At 46.5% G+C, this 19,695-nt stretch overlaps 1 protein-coding gene across 4 annotated transcripts in view; it reads left to right on the top strand.

The window, feature by feature from the left end:
* SYK (spleen associated tyrosine kinase) overlaps positions 1 to 19,695 on the top strand; it is a 275,583-nt gene that overhangs the window by 10,718 nt on the left and 245,170 nt on the right. The window contains exon 1 of one of the 4 annotated variants that reach the window (XM_078675626.1): positions 19,230 to 19,575. The exons of 2 other annotated variants lie outside the window; for them this stretch is intronic. The gene's annotated coding sequence lies outside the window, so the exon portion shown is untranslated. Of the gene's footprint in view, positions 1 to 19,229; positions 19,576 to 19,695 lie in introns of those variants that run through there. One more of the 4 variants, XM_078675629.1, reaches the window with a different exon arrangement.

Below are 19,695 nucleotides of genomic sequence, written 5' to 3'. Positions count from 1 at the left end.
CCAGAGCCCGGCAATATATAAACCATTCTAAGGCTATTCGGCCCTCCCAAGAAATAATGGAAACCCAAAATAGGGGAAGTAAGAGTTGATGTCTCTCTACTTTGCCACAACCTTTGGAAGTTGGCATTGAGGATGACGGAGGCAGAGAGCAGGGTCTCGACCCTGGAGGACAAGATGGGAACTAATAAAAGATCTAAATTGGATTCTGCCACCCCTACACTTGATACCGAGCATAAAATGCCGAAAACAGACCCCACCACAATAACCTGCACTTTGTGAGATTCCCAGAGGGCGTGGAGGCCAGAGACCCTGAATTCTTTCTCGTGTCCAGGCTCACATCCTGGATCCAGATGGATTGCCTCTCCAAATGGTTTGCAATTGAAAGAGCATGTCTTTCCCTGACACAGCAAACCTCGTTCGACCCCACACCCAACCAAACGAACTCTAAATGTATGCATACTGAACTACAAAGATAGAGATATTATCCTCCAGGTGGCATAAGCAACCGGAGAGTTCCAAAACGGCTCAACCTGATTTAAAATCTTCCTGGACAACACGCAGACGGTACAGAGGCAGCAAAATTAGTTAGAGGTGAAACAAAAACTGTGAGCCATGAATCTCTGCTACATGCTGATGTTCCCAACATGTCGTAAAGTCTTCTTCCAGAACTGATCTTATTTTTTTGATACTCCTGAAGTGAACTGGGAATGGGTGGTGAAGACGCCCAATCTAGGCTGTCTTTGGCACTCTGGGCAGCCCCCCACGCACATCCTACTGAACCAAGACGGTCCTCCAGTCGGCAGGCTGGGACCCGTCATAGTGGAGGGCACTGTGTGACTCCCCTGGGGTCCTCAAGCTAAATAACTCTGGGTCCAGATCACTCTGTTGAGGAAGCACTCCCCTCAGAACATTCCACCCAGGGGACCCTAAATCAGCACTGGGAAGATACCTCAGACACAGATCTGGTCGGCTGACTGTCAAGACATAATTGGTACGGCAGAATACTTGGAAAGCAATAGAAGGGATTGAATGATCCTGTGATGGATGAGGTCTAATTCTAAAGCCTGTTGTGGTAGGTCTAATTTTACTCATGTGTTTTGTTGAAAGAGGGGTTTGGGGCAATAGATGATGCTAGGGTGGAAAGTGTGTGGGTTTTTTGGGGCTGATGTTAATTGGACATATTGTTGGTTTTCTGTAATTAACTTATTGTCCTTAGGTCGATGCGCACAATGCTCACGACTCCTTAACGATGAATTACCTAATCCTTTGCAAACAACTCACTTAGATAGAAACCCCCAATGAGGGTGCTCCCCTTTAAAACTCACTGCATTCTCACCTAGATGAGATTCTCCTTAATGTCCTGGAATGTAAATGGACTGTATTAAATGGACAGCAGTACCAAAACATCCCTAACACCATCAACCCTCGATCCTGATGCTGCAGGAAACCCACCTATGAGGTACTGCCGGCTCTTTCTTGAGCAGACATGGGTACAACAGGGTCTATCATTCTTGATTTACACTGGCATCCAGAAGGATAGCTATACTCTTACATACGTTCCTCCCTATGGTTGAGACCAAATATGCCCATGACACTCAAGTTCTCTTTGTTTCTGTTGAGAGCCTTATACAGAGGGAACACCACAACTTCCTGAGAGTTTATGTCCCACATCACCTGGCTCGAGCCACAGTTTTCCACATCTGCTCTCTCTGTATCAAGTCAACTAAAACAATTCAGCCTGCAGGGGGTGTGGAACCTGATTGCAGCAATGCGGTGCTGCAGTCCCATCATTCTGCCATCGTCCGTTTATGCAAAGACTGGAACAGCGAGGATCTAACCAGCGTGATGCCACGCTGCATCTATCACTGCCGGCCACTTCCGGGCCGAGCCTGTATCCCCAACAAACGACGCATCCAAGAGTGCCATCCACCTCCAGCCAGAGCCAACATCTGTCATTGGAAAGGTAGGGCTTCAATTATGTCTACCTTCCAGGAGCGCACAGCTGTCACGTTCGCCATTTTGACTGTGGGCGACTTGACTGCTTGCGGGCATGGGTCATCCGGTCATATTTGTTTGAGTGTCATTAGTGTTGGCTGCCCTTGTCATCACAAAGCGTCATCGCGTGGGTCTGGCAGAATGGACTTGGTGTCAGCCCTTTTGTATTGGTCTCACATTAAGAATATTCGAAGCCATCTCGGATTGGGCTATTGTTTTGTATAAAGCAAACTTGCATTTTGTTTACTTGTAACCTCTAACCTAAGCACAGTATGTCAGCAATATCCGGCTGTATAATGGAAAGTATCAGTGCGCCTCCTGCATTTTTGTCTGCACAAGGTGTACCTCCCTTATGTTGGGTTCAATGAAAATAAGCGTTTAAAGCATACTTGGATGCCATAGATGGAGAAACGTTCACTAACAAAAAGAAGAAAGTGTTATTTATACACAATGTAGATTCCATATGGGCAATCAATTTTAAAAACATTACCCTTACAATAAGTAAGAGTGCACCTACACTGGGAAGGCGCATCTGGTGAAGTGTTAGCAGTAAACATTATGTCATTAAAACATTGGACAGGTTATTTTCTCCCACAAGGTTTAGTGTTAGAAAGCCTCAAATACTTACAGAGGGCTCAACTACAAGTTGAATCGATTGATAACTATGTGTCTGCTTTCCATCAGCGACTGGTCACTTGCAATTATAGGGAATCCAACGATGATATTATTTACCATGAACAATTGATTGAAAAAACGCTTAATAAAAAGATTCAAGAAAGATTCCTTTCTACTGAAGACCAGAGTCTAGAGATGGCCATCACCATAGCTATTTATTTAGTGTATTTTGGTATCGCGCACAGCTACCCCAACGGGGTGTCCCGGTGCTTCTGTGTAACTTCATTCTGCATGGAATGGTTGTTAAAAGAATGACAGTCAACAGAACAGGTAGGTTTTTAGGGCTCTCCGGAAAGGTTGTTCATCCTTGATCAACCGGATGGCATTAGGTAGTTTATTCCAGAGAGCCGCCGTCAATACTGGGAAAGATTTCCCACCAGAATGGGTTTTCCTAAATCTGGGGACAGTAAGGAGGTTTTTTGAAGAGGAGCGTAGAGTCCTGGAGTTGTTATAAGGAACCAGGCACGTGGAAAGATAGGCAGAGCCCTTGCCTCGCAAGGCTCGATGAGCCAGGACCAGGGCTTTGAATTCTGCCCTTTTGTGGACCGGTAGCCAGTGAAGTTCGCGACGGTGAGGAGCTATGTGCTCACGTAGGGGGATACCGCCAACCAGTCGCACCGCAGCATTCTGAGCCGTCTGGAGGCGACGGCAGAGCCCCACAGACAGACCAGTATACAGGCCATTGGCGTAATCCAGGTGTGAAGTGATTAGCGCCTGTACTACGATCTTCCTAGTATTACTTGGCAGAAAATGAATGAACTTTTTTATCATTCGGATCTTAGCTAGACATGCAGCGGAGACTGTGTGAACTTGATGGTCGAATGTGAGGTTGGAATCCCATCTTACACCTAGATTTTTCACAGAGTCTTTTGGGAATGGAGGGGCGCTTAAATCAAGAGGCCACCAGATGTTAGGGTCGAGTGGAGTTGGCTGGTGGAAAAAAAGGACCTCAGTTTTTCCTGCATTCAACCTTAGGAAATTATTATCCATCCACTGGGCAATTGTTCGTAGGCAGTTTTTTAAGGGATCGAAAGTAGTGGGGGTGATGCTATTAAATGAAAACAAAAGCTGGATACTTATCAGCATAGGAAGTGACTTTTATACCAGTTTGGGCAATGATATCAAAAAGAGGGGAAAAATATACATTAAATAAGAGCGGACTCAGCGAGGAGCCTTGAGGGACTCCCCACCGAAGCGGACGACTTTCTGAAGTAAAAGGGGGGGTGAACACCGCCTGGGTACGGTTGGACAGGAAAGATGATATCCATCCTAACGCTGTACCCTGAATGCCCTTCGAATGCAGGCGTTCAAGGAGGAGGGGGTGGGAAACGGTGTCGAATGCTGCTGACAAATCCAACAGCACCAACACCGCTCTTGATCCCTCATCCAATCTCCATCTTACAGCATCAGACATCTCGATGAGTGCCGACTCTGTACTATATCCTGGCCTAAAGCCGTGCTGAGAGTCATGGAATGCACCTGATGTTTCAAGAAAACTCGCTAATTGTTGTTGAGCGAGTCTTTCGAGTACTTTAGCAGGGGCTGGTAGCAGCGAGATTGGTCTATAATTAGCGGGCTCACTGGGGTCAGCGTTGGACTTCTTAATTATAGGAACTAGTCGTGCTTGTTTCCAGGTGTCAGGGAAGAGTCCCAGTTTAAAGGAATCATTCCAGATCCTGTTCAGGAAAGGGTTGAGAACGGGGGCTAAAGACTTATACTGTTTAGCGGGCCGGGGGTCTAGTGGGGAGCCAGATTTAGTTTTAAAAAGTTCCGCAAGAGATTGTTCCAAAGTGATCTCTGCGAAGTCAGAAAACAGAGACTCTGGACCCATGAGAGGGGAAGGAGAGGAACTTTTTATTGCCTGAGTATTGCTGGGGAAGGAGTCATAAATGGTGGCTTTTTTATTCTCGAAGAAAATGGAGAGATTGTCACAGAGAGTCTGTGATACCACAGGGGGTCGTTTTAGGGCTAGGGGATCCGTAAAAGATCTCACTGTCTCGAATATTTCCCTAGATGACCCTTGGGAGCGGTTTATTTTTCTTCTAGAAATTTTCTTTTGTGTTCAATGATCTTCCTCCTATAGTTTTTCAGAGCGGCTTCATAAAGGCTTTTGCGGTCAGGAGAAAAGGTAGTTCTCCAGCGTCTCTCAAGACGTTTACATTCCGATTTGAGCACTCGGAGGTCGCTCGAATACCATGGGGCCGAAGGAGCTGAACGATAAGTTTTTATGGGTCTGACTGGGGCAATGAGATCGATTACCGAGGCAGTATGCTGGGCAGTATGCATATATCAAGGAACTAAGGAAATACAAAGAGATGATGGAGGGAGCGCTGAAACTTTTCAAACACTCACCCCCAGTCACAGATCTGGGTTGAATCCATCATTGTTCATCAGCTCACTTTACCACCCTAGTTTAGCTAAAGAAGTGTCTGAAAATGCCCATCATCTCCGTGTGTTTGCTTTGTTCTCCCTGAGTTGGCAGGGTATGGCCAGGCATGGGTCCCTTTGCCACTGGATTCTAGCTAGCCTGGCTGATGAGGGGTATTACCCCGAAACCGGTCCCAGGATGCTTGCTTCCGGTTCAGGGAAGACCTGGCTTGGCAGTTCGGGCTGGACTGTTCCCATGAGGCACAGGGTCAAGACTGATTTGCATATAGCTGTGTCTGAACTGGGGTGGTGAAGTGAGCTAAAGAATGATGATGGATTCAACCCGGACCTGTGACTGGGGGTGAGTGTATGAAAAGTTTCAGCGCTCCGTCCATCATCTCCTTGTGTTTGCTTTATGTGAAAGAACTGTCAGGCCATAGTGACGCAAGCACTTCTAAATTGGTGAATGCGCTGCAAGCAAAGGATAGATGCAAGGATGGGAAGAAACACATCTACTCCAGTGATAGAAGTGGGCAGGGACGGAAGGGCACAGCGTGCCCCTACTTCTAAAAAATTGTTCAGTCCGTTCCCCTACTTCTTGCTTTCAAAAAAGCGTCCCGGGACGGCAAGAATAGTCCAACTTTAAAATGATAACTTTTTTCTTTCCGCTTCCAGGGGCTGCTCGCACTTCTCTGTTGTACTCCAGAGGCTGCAGCAGCCCCCGCCCCCCCTGAGCTCGCACAGACCGAGGGCAGGCCATTGTCATTCCGATTGAGGCAGATTAGCCCCTTTAGAATGAGAATGCGCCCGCCCTCTGCCTTTAACATATCAAGTGCCCCTGAGATCGGAGTTGGTGATTACAGAGGAGCTTTCCCCAAGCAGAGTACTGTGGGGAAGTTGACACCTTTGTCAATGTTGTACACGGAGTGAAGTGAACTGGGCAGGAGCAGTGACCACAGTGACCGGACAGAAGAGGCGACAGGAAAGGAGAGGTACTAGGGCAGGAGAGGTGTCGGGGCAGGAGAATTGACAGGGCAGGAGAGGTGACGGGGCAGGAGAGGTGACGGGGTAGGAGAGGTGACGGGGTAGGAGAGGTGACGGGGCAGGAGATGTGACTGGGCAGGGGAGGTGACGGGGCAGGGGAGGTGACGGGGCAGGGGAGGGGAGGGGGCAGGGGAGGCGACGGGGCAGGGGAGGTGACGGGCACGAGAGGTGACGGGGCACGAGAGGTGACGGGGCAGGAGAGGTGACGGGGCAGGAGAGGTGACGGGACGGGGCAGGAGAGGTGACGGGGCAGGAGAGGTGACGGGGCAGGAGAGGTGCCGGTCAGGAGAGGTGACGGGCAGGAGAGGTGACGGGGCAGGGGAGGTGACGGGACAAAAGCTAGAGCAGTAACCGGGCATGAGCGGTGAAAGGACAGGAGCAGGGAACAGGACAGGAGCAGGGAACTGGACAGGAGCAGGGAACTGGACAGGAGCAGGGAACTGGACAGGAGCAGGGAACGGGACAGGAGTAGGAAACGGGACAGGAGCAGGAGTAGTGAACGGGGCAGGAGCAGTGAACGGGGCAGGAGCAGTGAACGGGGCAGGAGCAGTGAACGGGGCAGGAGCAGTGAACGGGGCAGGAGCAGTGAACGGGGCAGGAGCAGTGAACGGGGCAGGAGCAGTGAACGGGGCAGGAGCAGTGACGGGGCAGGAGCGGTGACGGGGCAGGAGAGGCGACGGGACAGGAGAGGCGACGGGACAGGGGAGGTGACGGGGCAGGGGAGGTGACGGGGCAGGGGAGGTGACGGGGCAGGGGAGGTGACGGGGCAGGGGAGGTGACGGGGCAGGGGAGGTGACTTGGCAGGGGAGGTGACGGGGCATGAGCTAGAGCAGTAACCGGGCGTGAGCGGTGAAAGAACAGGAGCAGTGAAAGGAAAGGGGCAGTGAACGGGGCAGGAGCAGTGAACAGGACAGGAGCAGTGAACGGGGCAGGAGCAGTGAACGGGGCAGGAGCAGTGAAAGGGGCAGGAGCAGTGAACGGGGCAGGAGCATTGAACAGGGCAGGAGCATTGGACGAGGCAGGAGCAGTGAACGAGGCAGGAGCAGTGAACGAGGCAGGAGCAGTGAACGAGGCAGGAGCAGTGAATGAGGCAGGAGCAGTAAACGAGGCAGGAGCAGTGACGGGGCAGGAGAGGTGACGGGGCAGGGGAGGTGACGGGGCAGGGGAGGTGACGGGGCAGGAGAGGTGACGGGGCAGGAGAGGTGACGGGGCATGAGCTAGAGCAGTAAGGGGGCGTGAGCGGTGAAAGGACAGGAGCGGTGAAAGGACAGGAGCGGTGAAAGGACAGAAGCGGTGAACGGGGCAGGAGCGGTGAACAGGGCAGGAGCGGTCAACAGGGCAGGAGCGGTGAACAGGGCAGGAGCGGTGAACAGGGCAGGAGCGGTGAACAGGGCAGGAGCGGTGAACAGGACAGGAGCGGTGAACAGGACAGGAGCGGTGAACAGGGCAGGAGCGGTGAACAGGGCAGGAGCGGTGAACAGGGCAGGAGCGGTCAACAGGACAGGGGCAGTGAACGAGGCAGGAGCAGTGACGAGGCAGGAGCAGTGATGGGGCAGGAGAGATGACTGGGCATGATAGGTGACGGGACAGGTGAGGTGACGGGCAGGAGAGGTGACGGGGCAGGAGAGGTGACGGGGCAGGAGAGGTGATGGGGCAGGAGGGGAGATGGGACAGGAGAAGTGACAGGGCAGGAGAAGTGACGGGGCATGAGCTAGAGCAGTAACCGGGCGTGAGCGGTGAAAGGACAGGAGCGGTGAAAGGACAGGAGCGGTGAAAGGACAGGAGCGGTGAAAGGACAGAAGCGGTGAAAGGACAGAAGCGGTGAACGGGGCAGGAGCAGGGAACAGGGCAGGAGCGGTGAACAGGGCAGGAGCGGTGAACAGGGCAGGAGCGGTGAACAGGGCAGGAGCGGTGAACAGGGCAGGAGCGGTGAACAGGGCAGGAGCGGTGAACAGGGCAGGAGCGGTGAACAGGGCAGGAGCGGTGAACAGGGCAGGAGAAGGGAACAGGGCAGGAGAAGGGAACAGGGCAGGAGAAGGGAACAGGGCAGGAGAAGGGAACAGGCCAGTAGAAATGACGAGCCAGTAGAAATGACGAGCCAGGAGAAGTGACGGGCCAGGAGAAGTGACAGGCCAGGAGAAGGGAGGGGCCAGGAGAAGGGAAGGGGCAGGGGAATTGACGAAGCAGGAGTGTTGATCGAGCATGAGCAGGAGTACTGACTGGACTGGAGCAGTGAAAGGGCAGGAGCAGGCGTTTCCCAGGGCGACTGGAAGGGTAGGGGGCCAGTTTAGTTTGGGGGGACCGGTTTTGTACAAGTGCAGGAGTTTTAAAAACACTACAAAGTTCTTTGTATATTCAGCAGGTTTCGGTCAACAATACAAGTGCCAAGATAACTTTGGTGATCAATGTACCTGCTGGAGAGAGATGGGAGCATGTTTTGTCTAGTGGCTGTTTTACTCATCTAAGGTAGTGCAGAGTGGTAATATGCCTGCTGCAAAGAACATGTACCATGCATATCAAAGAGCAATATGTTATGTGCAATGTTCAGTGGGTACTGCTTTGTGTTCACTTCCCGAATGAAAGGACACTTGAATACATATGGCCTGGCAGTTCGGGCTGGACTGTTCACATTGGGCGCAGGATCAAGACTGATTTGCATATGGCTCGGTCCAAACTGGAATGGCATGGTGAGCAAAAAACGATGGATTTAAGCCCAGATCTCTGAACTGGGGTGAATGTATGACATTGTTCTGCCTTCTGTCCATCAATTGTTCTTTTTGCATTTGTCACCCCGAGTGGGACAGGTATGCTCAGACAATAGTCCCGTGCTCTCCATGCCACTGGAATCAAGCTATCCTGGTTGATGAGGGCTGAAAGCCCGAAACCGGTCCTAGGATGCTTGATTCCGGTCCAGGGAGGACCTGGCCTGGCAGTTCGGGCTGGACTGTTCTCATTGGGTGCAGGATCAAGACTGATTTGCATATGGCTGGGTCCAAACTGGAATGGCATGGTGGGCAAAGAAACAATGGATTTAGGCCCAGAACTCTGTACTGGGGTGAATGTATGATATTGTTCTGGATTCTGTCCACCAGTTGTTCTTTTTGCTATATTATGATTGAGCAGCTAGCTGGCTGACATGAATATGAAGGAGCCTTTATGGGTTTCCTTGAGTCTAGATTCTCCTGAAGAGTCCCTTTCTCTTCTGAGTCTTGCTTAACACATGTGTACATAAGGAGCCCTGTATTCATGACCTCAATGTTTGAGACAAAAAATAATCATGGATTTCTGAACAATGAGAGTAAAAGCATTAAGGTAACATGTTGTTCCTGCTTATATTTCACATGCTTTACATAAACCTGTATTCCCTATGCGTGTTTGCTTTTTCCTGAATTAAACCTCAAATAAACATATCCATTCTTTTAATTAAATAATGTTATAAGCTGTAACTGGTCAGTGAAATGCTAAACGTACTAAAAATTGGTATGTTTTGCTATTTCTAGCCACACCCCTGACTCCGCCCACTGATTCAATCTTCGGTTATTCCCGCCCGCTGATTCTCCACCCACAGTTCCCCTACTTTTGTTTTCCCACTTCGACCACTGATCTACTCAGAAACCAAAAGGAACAAAACTAGTGATGTCATTGTGTGTTTTAGGTGTAAAAGTTATGATTATGTGGCTTCGGCCAAGAATTGCCCGGCATTGTCTTTAATATGTTCTAAATGCAATCGGAAGGGGCATTTTGTGCGAGTTTGTTGAAGCATGCGGAAACCTGTGGTATCTCTGGTGGAAGAGAATACATTAGTCAGTGATGAAAATGATAAGATTTTGACTGCGACCATAGGTAATGGAAGTGAAGGTGAGAGTGTTGGAGCTGCCAGTGACCAGGTTGAAGTTTCCATTGATGTTGTTGTTGGGGAGTTGAAACCCCATCATAGGAAGCCGCAATTGTGCAATGTTATAATTAATGGCGTTAATGTGTACTTGATGGTGGAATCAAGGTTGCCATTTATGTTGATTGGCCTGATTGTTTTTTAAAAATGCAAACTACAAGAGCTTCAACTATCCAGGGTAAAGATGTGTGCATATGGTGGAAAGAAGTTAGAATTTAAGGGTCAATTTGATGGGCTATTTGAGTTTGATGGTAAACCTGGCCATAGGGTAGTATATGTTGAAAAAGAGGGTTTCTTATTTATTAAGTTGGCAAGAGAAAGGAGAATTGGATATGATTTTGGACCCTAATCATCCTGATTGTGTGATCCCCAGGTCTAGATTGATGCATGCATGTATGAGTGTTTCCTCTAGTGAGCCAGTGGGTGGATACATTTTCTAGGTTATTTACTGAACATCAAGGAAAAATTAAAGGGTTCCAAGATATATAGCCACTTCTGTGGCTCATAATGTTCAGAGGGTGCCTTTGTCTTTGAGAGGGAATATGCCCACAGAGATAGAAAAACTTTGTGGTCAGGAATTTATCGAGCCCATTGAAAGCTCTGAGTGGTTTCCACCTGTGGTTGTGGCTCATAAGAGTGACAATTCTACCTGCTCTGGATGTGTCTCAGACGTTGAGGCTGGAAAATAATGCTGACCTTGAGGAACGGAACTTAGCAATTGGAGCTTTGCCATGTGGTGAAGCGGTTGTCGACGACACCATCCCGCTTGATTTTTATAAAATATTCAGGGATGTATTGAATCCAGTACTCTTTGAGTTGGTCAATGAGATACTGCAGGGAGGGGATGCACCCCCATCGTGGAACACAACTAATATTGTTGTCTTTCCCAAAAAGGGCAAATCATTGGAAGATATGGGCTCATACAGACCAATATCTCTAATTAATGCGGCCACGAACATTTTTTCAAAGCTTCTCGCTTCCTGCTTATCCCCATTAATTCATTTAGTGGTTTCAGAAGAACAGCATGGTTTTGTTCCAGGTAGGGACACAGCAGCACATATAAATACAGCTATTGCAGCATTTGATGTTGCTAGCCACTTGGATCAGCAGATTGGAATGCTGATGCTGGACGCCGAGAAGGCCATTGACCGAGTAGCTTGGGGATTCCTATGGTGCACTATACTTTCTCTAGGTCTTGGTCGAAGGTTTGTCCCAGCGGAACAGCGACTTTATCATAATCCAACCACTGTTATCAAACTCAGTAATCTCGCATCCAGCTGTTTTAGTATTCAGCGGGGTACGCGGCAGGGGTGTCCACTTTCCCCTTTATTATTTACTCTCTACATTGAGCCGTTCATTAGGCATCTGCTCCATAATGTCTCTGTCCGCCAGTATCCTTCAATGGCATCATTTTAAAAGTCACTGCTTATGCAGACAACCTTGCTGTATTCACTACAGGGCCAGAGGAAGCTATAGCAGTGTTAACTCATGAGGCACAACATTTTGGATGCTTTTCTGGCTACAAGCTCAACTTAAACAAGACGCAGTGAATTTTAAATTACGTACCATTATCAACTTCACCTCTGTTCGATATCACTACTTCTGCTACTTACCTTGGTGTGTGACTCAGCTGTCACACTGAGGACTTTATGCCTTACGAACCAATGCTTAAAAAAATTGCCGCTGATTTGCGTAGGTAGCATAAGCTGCCATTGACTATTATTGGGAGATGCAATATAGTAAAAATGAACATCATGCCAAAATTTCTGTACTTGTTTCATACTATTCCTTTAAGAGTTCCGATGTCCTTGTTTAAGTAGCATGATAGTGTTATTGGAAGTTTTATTTGGGGCTATCATAGAGCGAGGAGAGCTCTCCGATATATTAAGTTGACATATGAGCAAGGCGAGTTTAAACTTTCTGATTTTAGAACGTACTTTTGGGCAGCCTTTCTTAACCGTATCCAGAGCTTACTTATGGAACCCAATGCTGGAAAAACGTGGTCTGTGTATCAGCTGGCTTATGGCTTAAATACGGGGTTTCTACTACATCATGTGTCTGATCAGAATTACTACAAGAGAGTTCGTTTCAAGATAATCAGACATATCTCCCGTATTTAACAAGATATCTGCAAAGCTTTTGCAGTGCCAGATTTACATGAATTTATATTTTTGTGGGGCAAGCCGAGGTTTCCTAGTATTTTTTGGGACTCAGTGGGAAGAATGTGGCTACAGTGTGGTATAACACGGCTAGGGCAGCTTTATGACAAACACGTCTTTAGGTAATTTTCCTCATTAAAAGATGAATCTGGGTTATCCCATCATTCATTTTTCAAATACCTGCAAGTTAGGGACTTCTTTATCCAAGGTAAGGGCCTGCTAGCCCTACCTCGACATCTGATGTATTACCGGCTATCTTTCAGACCTCAGGACGAGGTTTTATAGGGAAGGCCTATCAGAGTTTCATATCTGAATTGGAAGATGACGTAATACAGTTCACAGCTAAACTAAATCGTATTTTTGCAATTGATGTCACTACGGAAGAGGTCTTTGATTGAATGGTCTTAATTAACTCTACTGTCACCTCAATCAATTTAAACTTGCAATAACATTGCATTATTTTTATGCTGTACTACACCCCTAAGGTTATTTCTAAATGGGCTATCTGCCATGATTCTTCAAAGTCATACTGCCCTAGGTGTAATGAATACGCCGCAGATCTCCGACATATGTCGTGTACGTGTCCACGGCTAACCACTTTTTGCTATTAGGTTGCCCATGTGTTGAGTAGGTTAGCTGGCAAGGAGATTCAACTAACCGAGAAAGAAATTCTATTGGGGGCAGTAGCAGATCTGGGCACTCTATCAACATCTTTAGTTTCAATTAGTTTTGTTTGTGCTCGTTGTGTATCGCCAGGGTATGGATTGACATACTTAGTCCCAAGATTATTGATTATTGGTTATTATTGAGGGGGGACTATGAAATGGAATTGGCATTAGCTAAAGCTAGGGGTTTTACGCTCAAGGGTTAAATTTGGGAGGGTTTGGTCAAGTCTTCAGTGGGATTAATTAATTAATTGTTATCGGTATTGAGTGTTCGTATATATTTGTAACTCTTCTCGAATTGGCTTTGTTAATACTCCCATGACGGCTGTTTGTTTATGTTCTTTTCTATGCTAAGTATGTTATGTTCTTATGTTTAGTGCTTTTTCTTTTCTGTGCTAGTATGTTTTTTTGTTCTTATTGTACTTACCAGTGTCTAAAAATAAAAAATAAGAAAAAAGAGTGACAATTCCATGCGTTGATGTGTTGATTTACTTGATCTCAACCAAAGCATTTGGGTGGATAGGGAACCCTACCCAACACCAGCGAAATGTTAAGTACACTGGAGGGAGCTACAGTGTTTACCACCTTAGACATGTCAGCAGCATATCACCAGGTGGTTTTGTGTGTAGAATCGAGTCATTTGACCTGTTTTTTAACTCCAGAGGGTGCATTTAGCTTTTAGTTTATTCCCTTTGGACTTGCATTTGCTTCGCCAGTGTTTCAGAGGCTTATAGGGGAAATATTTGAAGACTACAATGGTGTCCCGTGGTGGGGCCAACAAGACCGGCGTACTTGTTGGGCTGACAGGTCTTCAGGTCCAGGAAGGAGGGTGATAAATTTCCACTCCCTACCCGACCAGACACGCCGATGCAGCCCTACTCCACCACGGGAGGGTTGGGTCCAGAGCACATGAATAAGACGTGTCTCAAACAAAAAACTTTTTTTTTACCTCATTGTAGGTATGGTGGGAGTATAGAGCGTCTTTCCCTGATTCCCACACCTTCCACCCTGATTCAGGGTCCTGATGAAGCACGTAGGGATCCAATAAGAAACCGTTGACAGCGTAAAACATGTCAGCCATCCCTCACTTCTAAACACACAAAACACTTATTTACAGGTTGAGAGCAGTGGGAATACATCGTTTCCCCCCCCCCTCTTTTAATTTGCTTAAAGTGCATCTCCATCCCGTCCAGATTTTAGCTCAACCCAGAGGACCTCCCAATTAATTTGTTAGGGTACCATTGGTTTATTTTATTTTCACTCACACCCATCACTTGGCTGACACACCCACATGCACAAGTGCAGCAATTCCTAAAAGATCTCCACCAAAGAGCCCTCTAGTAAGGCCCGTGAGGGACTGCAGCACCATCCCCACGAGGAGTAGTGCCCAATGATGGTGCTTTACACTTGCAAGTGTGTGGGAGAGCAAAGGATACACAGGAGTACCACTCCCCACTCTTGCATACTCATTCCTAGTTTTGGAGACAAACATTCCCACTCGCAACCGACCTAGGCTGCTGAGCACCCTTTCTTACTCTTCAAGGAACTGATACCATTTATTTTGTTTTACGCTGTCCTTAGGAGCATTGGTACAGGACCTATTTCTAACAGCTTCTTGTCCCTCCCTCTCCTGAATTGTGGTTATGATTTTTAGATTCACCCCTACCAAGGCTCATTTTGTGTCTCTTCTGGCATGTTCTCCTTTTTTGCCGCCATTGCAAAACTGTGAAACTTGGTAGATCTTATTTAATACCTGTCAGGAGTGAATTTATATGACCGTTCCACTGAAATGCCTGTCAGAGGAAATTGACTTAAGATATATTGTTCAGTCCACATTGTTACCCATGGTTATTGTCCCATTGGTCAGTCAGCTTCTGTATGAAAAAAGGATCTTCGGCCATACTCTATCGTTATCATGATTCTGTGTGATTGATGATAGAAAGCACAGCCCTCTCCAGCCATGCATAAAAAGTAGAGATTTCAATTCCTTGAAGGAATTTGTTTAAGAAATTGGGAGTCGTTATAATAACTAGTGGAAAACCTATAATTTACATATTTATTTATTGATTTGAGTAGATTTCTACCTTATTCGCAAGGCACAAAAATAGTCAGAAGCGCTCATGGAAATTTGAACACTTGGGCCCAAATTTACAAAGATTTTGTCAGGTTTGAGTCACTTTTTTGACCCAGACTCAATGCAAAATTAATTTTGGCATGTGCAATGCAAATGTCAGTTTGGGTTGCTTTGTAAAAGAAGATGCAACATGAAGCAGCACATTGGTCTGCCTTATATAACTTGGCACCAGGGGGGCATTTAATGGACCGATCGAAATCCACAGATGGATGCATGGGAGCACCCATGCATCCACCTGTGGATTTCGATCCTATTTATAAAGAATTGCAGACGTAGATTTGCACCAGAATGGTGCACCTGCTTGTTGCTGGAGTAATGAGGTAAAATATCTTTATCTTTATTACTATGTTGCAGGGGTGTCTGCATTGGCACAAGGCAACCCAAAGTGCACCAGCACAGGAAGAGAGACAAAGTGAGCCAATATGATGCAGTTCTGCTCTCTCCCTTTCATGCAATACTATGCATCAATTTCACTGGCTGTGCTGTATTTGTGAAATTGTTGTAAATCTGGCTCATTACATATTTCTTGAAGTACTACAGCTCAGTAATTTTAATGTGAAGGTGTAAATTCAGATGATCTTGACCGTAATTCTTAAATTTGCTTATGAGCTAGACAAGGACCACTTCATGGCTCCCCTATGTTTATGTCATTTAGTGTTGAAAATTGATCCTCTGCACTAGTAATGTGATCCTGACCCTGTCTGTCATAAACTTTCAAATGCTGATTCAACTCACCAAATGCTCCAAAGTGATGTGAAGAAAAAATGATGCTTCTAAATGAAACATTGACAACTTGTCAAGCCTCCGGTGCAGATAGCTCCTCACAAACAGTCAGTGTGCATCTAACTCACTTATCATGGATGTATCGGATACAAAAATAGCTCACCCCTTCAAGTGTACTTCTGCTCAATGTCTATAATATCTCCCCAAGCTTCTGAAAGCCTTCAATTTGAAAAAAGTCTGCACGGTTGGCAAGTGCATTTTCACGCCTTCTATTAAAATGTGTAAACTCCAGTATTTTTCTTACTGGGGTGGAGACCTTAACTGTAGTTAAATCCAGTTTTATCAACTGGGCCCCTGGAATGAAGATGCCTCAGAGAAGTAAACTGCCTCCAATCTTCATGATGTAAAAATAGGAAAATGGATTTTGGGACTGGAGATGCTCAAGGAGATGCCATCCCACGTTTACTTGTCTACAGTGAATTGTGTATTGAAAAAATATTTCCAGTGGGAAAGAAGGAGATCTGTTGTTAATTTTCTCTAGCATGCAGGGCCGACCACCTAGCTAATATCTGAGCACATCTATGGGAAGAAAGAATGCTGGAGCAAGGAAAACTATAAAAATTGTTGAGCGCACTGCATCGCATTTAGTGATGCAGTGCACACAACGAAATTTGTTTTATTTATTTATATGTTTACTTACCTGTTAAAGTCCGTAATCCATACATTACAACCCCCCACCCTGGCCCTCCCCCTCCCTACGTCACCACCCTGCAGTTACACCTACCACCGGCCGTGGCTGAGGATGGGCCATCCTGGCCTGTTGGGAAGGTCGGAGCTGTCACATACCACACGTGCACTTCGAAGGAGCTGCCTCACAAAGAACTTCACGCTAGCCTTTTATGACTTCAGACATCCTGGGACCTGGACGGAGGAGGAAGAATATTCCAGAACCAGATGTGAAGGGAAGTCAAGACATTCTCCCACTTCAAAGCTGACACCAGGTATAAAAATTGGGCCTTCAGACCAACTCCTTAGTACACTCCTGGCCTGTGGGTACTACAGAAGAAGCACTGCCCTGCTGCCTGAAGTCTGCCCTACTGTCTGAGAAGGAAGACTGGACCTGCTTCCTTCATCGCAGGCTACCTGGAGTTACTCCAAGGGTCAGCTGACTGACCTCAGTACTACAATGACATAACAAGCTCCAGAGGTCAGGTCTCCCTGCATTTGCCCAGCTGACCTGCTGTAACTGGACCTGCAACTGGACCTGCCTAAGCCCTGCTGGCCTCTGCAAGAGTGAGTCCCTGATTCCTCATGGTGCCTCTCCAGGTCATGGGCCCTTGGTTGGCATCAGAGTGCACTCCTCTGAAATCCAAAGAGAAATTCTGAGGTTTTGGGCTCTTCACGACAGCGCACAGGCTCATTTGCACCAATGACTGCTAACGCGAAGCACCAGTGAACCCAAGTCTTCTCTTCACACTATAGGGACAGCCAGCGATCTCTGGCAACATGAGATTTGCACTGCGCACTACAGCATCGATTGCCTGGGGTGACTGCCAATGTGAAGTTCCAGCAATGACCAGTCACAACGCCCAGCTGGATCTTCGCGCTAAAACAACGTCTGTCTGCGACACCCTGCCTACTCTTCACACTACAGCAACAACCATCTGTGATGCTCTGTTTACTCCTTGTTGCCCCCTTCAATGTGAACTTGACTCTTAGCGACAAACTTTGAGAAGATAACTTTTTCAGCTGGACAAACTTGGTCCCCAAATCTGACCCATGCTCCATTGCAGTTGGCCTGAACATGTGTCTTTCCCCAGTCTAGAACAACTAGCAGATACCTGCAGATGGTAATTTATGTGTTTAGGTGCTATACTTACCTAAAATCTTTGAAACTGCAGATCTCTGGTTCTACTGATTGGATTTTTGGTGTCAAACAATTCATTACATTTTGCTCTATTCTTCTGAAAAAATGAGGATTTTTTCCTTGTGTTGCGTTTTCACTGTATTACTGTTAGTGCTTTGTAAATACTTTACACATTGCCTCAAAATTTAGCCTGGCTTTGTTTGTGCCAAGCTACCAGAGGTCTAAGCACAGGTTAATTTAGTGACTTTTTGTGGTTTACCCTGACAAGAATTGTGGCTTTTGCTGCAGTAGGGTTTCACCCCTCCCCAACCAACAATCCGATTTCCCACAATACCCATCTTTAACTCCTTTCATTTTACAATATGAATTACTGTTTGTTTCTGCACACAATGTAAAATCATTGCAAGGTGCAAAATGTAAATTGATAAATGTAAATTGATACTTGTATAGTGCACTACTCACCCGCAAGGGTCTCAAGACGCTTGTACGAATACCGCTGTGGAACCCATCCTGGCTTTCCCTGTGAGGTGTCCACTTCTGGGAACCCCCAAGGTGGAGGCCAGGCATCCTTAGCGTTGTGGGGGCCCTTGTGGAGATTAAGCAAGCTATTGCCCAGAGTTGCAGAGTGGGACTCCATGATTGGAATAGGCGCCGAGGCGAGAATTATCAGGTCCGTGGAAGTTTTTTTAGCCCAAGACCTGCCGAGGCGGGGAATTGAATTCTGGTCCCAGGCTAAACCTCTGCATCAGGGTCTGCCGCTCTAACCATTGAGCCACACTCAATGGTTAGAGCAATACCCAGAGTCAACAACTCAGTTGTTGACTCTGGGTATTGTGTATTTTTGAAGAACCAATACACTCTATATATGCCTGCAACTAGAAGGGTCTTTTGGGTATAACAATATATCGCATTTGTAAATTGGCCATCGTGACAAAAAAATTACAGATGTAAGTGGCACAAATGGCAGTTTTTTCTTACTCGTTATCAATATTTTTGTCAGCAGATTAAAAAAAAAACATTAAAAACTTTGCCAGATCCACACAAACGATCACTTGCTGAATTCAGAATTTGGTCTACATTTCAGATGTGTATTGCTTTCCGGGTTCACGTACTGGTTTCACACGTTCCCACCTAAAGTGGAAGTAGCTTGAAGCCACAAAATTAGGAATACTTTGACTACCTCTAAGAAAAAGACAAATATTATAGTAAAATAAAAGTTTTGTTACAGCTCTGCTTGTTCCTGAATCCCGGGAATGTGGTGATCCTAGCACAGCAAACCTTTAATTGATACAATTTCCCCTAAAAAAATTATGCTTTTTTTGTACATCACTATAATCCATTTTTGCCACATTAAACAAAATGTAGCCAGCGGAATCTGCAAACACCCCATACTTTTAGGAACCCCAGCATGTTGGAAAAAAAGATGCACATTTGGTGTTGATATCTTTGATGATAAAAAAGTAATGAAGGTTTAAGGGCACGCTACCCCCAAACATCCAAAATCAGCGCTCCGTGTCTCACGCATAACCAAGAACGAGCGCACTTTAGAGGCTAACGAAATACAAACATCACCCAATTCTACAGTATTTCAAAAGAATTCCAGTAATCCTCCCGAAAGCAGACGGCTTTGCATTATTTCCCAACACCCCGATCATACACTGCGTGCTGTTCAAACTGAGTATGCAAAAGAGGAGATAAAAAAAGTGCCAGCGCTGAGTAAAAAGGAAGACGTGTGTCCTGATAGTGCGAGCCGTTGAAAAAATATAACCACGACTTCGACGAAACTGAGGAAGCGAGCAACCTGTTCCCCTTTTTTTGGCAGCTTGTAGTACAGTAGTACATGGCGGCCTGCTTGTTCCACTGGTACTATTTTTTAAATTTCTTCTGGGGATTTTGACTTCTGTAGCTGACCTTTTTGCCGGGTGCCTTATTTTTTTCTGATTCTGGATTTGAGGGGTCTAGTGCTGGGTGTGGCACACAGCGAGACTTTGACATCTGCGACTCACTCGTCTCTCTGGATTATCGGAAGCCGACAATTTATTCTGAGAGTGGAGGTATGGCATACAAAATTAACCTTTTTACTTATTTAATTTGTATCTGCCTAACTGAAGTGCATCCGATGCATATTGTCTCTTCGCTTACTGCCGGCCTGTTCTCGTTTTCCTCTTTATAAT

Source organism: Lissotriton helveticus, chromosome 2_1 (assembly GCF_964261635.1).
Source record: "Lissotriton helveticus chromosome 2_1, aLisHel1.1, whole genome shotgun sequence".
Classification (NCBI taxonomy): domain Eukaryota; kingdom Metazoa; phylum Chordata; class Amphibia; order Caudata; family Salamandridae; genus Lissotriton; species Lissotriton helveticus.
The sequence above is the reverse complement of the archived record's forward strand: the minus strand, read 5'-3'. Positions and strand labels throughout refer to the sequence as shown.